Below are 4675 nucleotides of genomic sequence, written 5' to 3' on the forward strand. Positions count from 1 at the left end.
AAACACAGACACACACATACAAACACACACACACACACACACACACACACACACACACACATATACAGCCCTGACCAGACAAACCAAGGGGAGGCCAGCAGATTGGCTCTTATGGTACCAGCAAGCAGCATCAGCAAACAATTGACAGAACAGCACCCCCTGCTGTTTGTGTAACAGTTTCACAGGAAGACCACACACATTCTGTTGAAAATGAAGAACACAGAAAATATATGCTGTGAGAAATAAGGAGAGAGCAGGAGAGGCAGTCTCATGTGATACAGTATGACTCAGGGCTATGAAGTCAGAGTAGGTTTATGCAGAGATTAAAGGATTGAAGAACAAGGGAGAGAAAGCGTGGGCAGACAGATAGAGAGTCCTTTAAGTCCAGGAGCCTGCTGGAGAGACTACAGAGAGTAACACATTACTGTTACTCATCCGAACAAACTGTAATCATCATTAGATACAATAACAACACTGGGCTGGTGAAGTGATCAATATATTCAGCAGCATTTATTATCTCAGCAGGAGGAGAATAAAGCTCAAATAATTTCTTAGTGTGTGAGGAATAATTTGTCTTGTGTCTTCTGAGGTGGCTCAACCCGTGGTCAATGAGGCTGTCCTATAAGCAGACAGTGTCAGATTACATCTCCACCACAGCTACTCTGTCCATCAATAACACAGACTCCTGTCGAAGTGTCCTTGAGCAAGATGCTAAACCCCTTCCATTTACTTCAGTCACTTGGGATAGCAGGGGCAAGTAAATTGACCTTCAAATCAATTTATAAAAGCACAATTTCTGTGAGCAATGAGCAGCTGATGAATGTGTTAATTCTGTCCACTACCTGCTCAGCACAAAAGACAGAGACTGAACACAATTACAATAAGTTAGAGACTAGGTGGTGAACAGAGTGAGCTTTTAGAAACTAAAGAGCTAGATATTTCACCCAGGAGTTGCCATAGACCAAAAAAAGAGCTAAACGAGAGTGAATATTAGACTTAGATTCGTCAGGTGTCCAGAAAAATGAATGATAATGTTGCTCTGTAACTGTTAGATGAGTAAAAAAAAGCAACTGTTTAACAAGGTGATAAAGTGTTGTGTTTGCTTGTTTCTATACTGCAACACCCAAGAAGCCAAAAACGTATTAAATAGCTATTGCTGACTGCACCGACTGGGTCCTGAATCGGCTGCATCACTTTCCCACTAAATGATGCAACTGAAAGTACTTGAAAACTTGTTAGTAAGTGAGCCGAAAAAGTCTAAATTTAGCTAAAAGTAATGGCTGCTTGCCCTAAATTGTGGAAGTTTGCCACTGACAATTAGATCTTCCCCCTCCATTGATACCTTTAAACACCCATTGCTCTTTTTATTAGCCTCTTAATTATAATTACTATAAAGACATCACTGACCACACTCTGTTTGTGCTTAGAGTACTTATGTCCCCTTTTTATTTCTGTGTTTTTATTAATTTTTTTATTCTTCTGTTTTATTTGATCTCTTTGTAAAGCAGTTTGATCAGTGGTGTTTTTAATGTGCTCGATACATCCAGCTTAAGCCAGAAGTGACTGAACCTACTGTGGAAAATAAAATAAAAAAAGACCAAGCCTTAACGTATACAATGGCTGTATCTCCATATGGTCTGGCTCAGTTGATTGGGGTCAAGAGATCCCATGTCACACAAACACACACACACACACACACACACACACATAGACGTATGCACATACAAATGCGTCCCTTTCTGGTTCTGGTTCTGGTGTTAATTAGAGTTCAAATGAAGGCAGCTGTACTCCACCTCATTCTTGGGGTCAATTAGCTGTGACGGCAAGAGCTACACAATCCTAAGACCCAATTAATGAGAGGATTTACTTATTATCACACCGACTAGATATAATTACATTGAAACATTTAGTGTTATGGTTAAGCGCTGGATGGCAGATGCTACGACTTCCTATAGCTCTTCATCATAAAGTTTTTTCGTTGGTACTTTATTTATACTTTAGTCATTGTTATTTACAGTGTGTAGGATTTAGTGGCATCTACCGGTAAAGTTGCAGGTCACAACACCCTCACCTCACCCTCTGGTTCCAAGTGTGTAGGAGAAACTACGGTCGTATGAAACTCATAAAAAAGATGTGGTTCAAGATGGAGGAACCACTCCCTCAGGAAATAAAACAGGTAATTCTAAGGTAATGAAAACACAACAATTCTTATTTTTCAAGTGATTATAAACTGAAACACTTATATACTATAAAGATGGATAGACAGATATACTCTTGCTTTAGTCTTTGCAGATATCGACTCCTGCAGGAAATCCAAAAGTGCTGACAAGGACTTTACCACCAGCTTCCCATCGGAGCAGATAAATCTCCAGTATGTGTAATCAAAAGGAAGAACAGGAGGGAAACACCAACCACCACACTGTCCACAAGGTACAAGGCCTAATCAATCTTGTAGGTTCGCAAGTTCACATGTTAGCTGTCGAGCCGCTGGACGAGTTGAAGAATAGATGAGAGAAGCACCTCAGGGAGACCAAAACTGGCAGCCGAACAATACAGCACTTCATCATCACACATATCAAGAGATTAAATTACACACACTCGATCCATCGGTGATTCATTCTCTCACTAGAAACTGTGAATTTGGACTTTTGGGATTTGATGATTGACTGTCTCTGTGAAAAATCTAGAAACTATATTTCCATCCCTCTGTAAGGTCTCCTGGGAGAGATGTGGCCAAAGATTCTGTTTCAAAATTCAAACATGTGAAACGGTTTCAGCACTGAAAGGAAATTAGCTTTCATCTAAACATGAAAGAAAACACAGGAATAACCAGCAGCCAGCTGATTACAGACCCTCATGTGTTGCTCTGTATCCCGTGACCTCACAGTTTCTGGAAACTCTTTATAATCCAGTATTCGTAATACTCAAGATACTGTTCCTTCGTGTTTGGTCTTAATCTGTTTCGCAGGGTTTTGGTGAACATATTTCATATTTGCCATTTTGTCCGCAGAGAGAAAAGGTTAGCTGTGATCCAGACAGAAACAGAACCCTGCTAATTAAAGCTGGAAACAGTCATCAGCAGCACACTCCCCTTGTAGCACCAACACCCTGCTTCACACACATCACGCTTCAGACATGCATGATACAGCCCTGATATGCCATCCCTTTAAAGCTACCACAGTTCAGGCTGCACAGGAGATGTTGCTAATAATAGAGATATCTAATCAATGAAGACACACACTCACACGCTAACCTTGGGTCGACTTTACGAGTCTGCCACGCAATCTGCCTGCAATACTTGACAAAAAACCATCAACAACACTCCTCTGCAGGGTGCTGACTCTGTGCAGGAGTGTGTGGATGATATATGAGCGTGTCCTCCGTCCAGTAACGCGAATTGAAGCGAAAGATACCTGGAAGAGCGTAAGAGTTGGGAAGGAGAGGAGGAGACCTCTATTTTTGGAGACGGTATTCTCATGGTGTCCCAGGGGAGAGGGCCGCTGTGGGCTCCCCTCCTCAGATGGCAGCGGCGGAGAAACCTGCAAGAGACAAGCAGCAGAGGATGTCAGTCGCAGACGAGTAAACATAAGGATTCATATTCTGGGGCCTTGCAGCTGCAATACATAATATACAATACAGAGAACCACTGGTTTTGGGAATGTGCTGAGTTGCTGTCTCACTCCATACTTCCTTTTGCCCTGAAAACTGAGTGACCTGCATTGATTTACAAACGCCTGCTGTAGAGCATCATGGGACTAAATGTAAACCACAAAAGAAAAAAACAGAAGAAGAACAAGAAGCCAGCCCATTTCTCTAACATCTAGGCCTTTTCTGTTGCTGTGACAACAACAAGGACAGAGGAGGCAACCTTGGACGCCGGACAGCTTTGTGTCGATACAACACTGGCTTCCTCACAAAGACTGTCAGCTTTACAGCACCGACTCACAACTCGCAGCAAATCCGTCTGCTGGGAACAGATCTGAAATATCTGTGGTCCAGCTGTTCAAATCCAGAATCATAATTTGATTATTAGAAAGAGTGAACTCCTGTATAAAGCCTGTATAAAGGCACTCAGACCACCATAGTTGTTAATGGCTGACAGCAAATATTTCTCTGGTGGTGGTAAAATGATCTAATTAATGGATGTAATTGAGATCTAACCGCTTCTAAAATGCCACAGTGGAGTTTAGAGTGGACAGATGAAGATAAGTTCAAAAAGTGTAGGTGAGGTTAAACTGAGCAAAAATACATTTACCTGCCTGTTACTGCTGAGAAGGTCACCCAACTTTTAAGATATTAAAATTAAAATTGGATTTATCATCTTTGATTTATTGTTAAGTGTTCAGTTTCTGTAAATTCATGAAGTTCTAAATGTTGTAGGAAAGCTTTCACACTGCCAGGATAAATATTTGGGGAACTCAATCATTTCTTTTTAATTTAAAACGTTTTCCTATTAAATGACTAGGAGTTCTGTAATCAGCCTTTAAAACACCACAATGTGTATGTTTTTAATCGTAAAATATAAACTGTCATGAATATGATGACACAACATCAGTGTCTTCAATGGTTGTTAAAACCATGATTATCAAAATTACATTAATTAATTGCAGCCATCAACACAGGTCATTTGGACAGGTTTCATTGGCTTACCATTTGTATTTATGATACTGATTAT

This window comes from Morone saxatilis, unplaced genomic scaffold, assembly GCF_004916995.1.
Source record: "Morone saxatilis isolate NCDOM2014 unplaced genomic scaffold, NCSU_SB_2.0 Contig23, whole genome shotgun sequence".
Classification (NCBI taxonomy): domain Eukaryota; kingdom Metazoa; phylum Chordata; class Actinopteri; family Moronidae; genus Morone; species Morone saxatilis.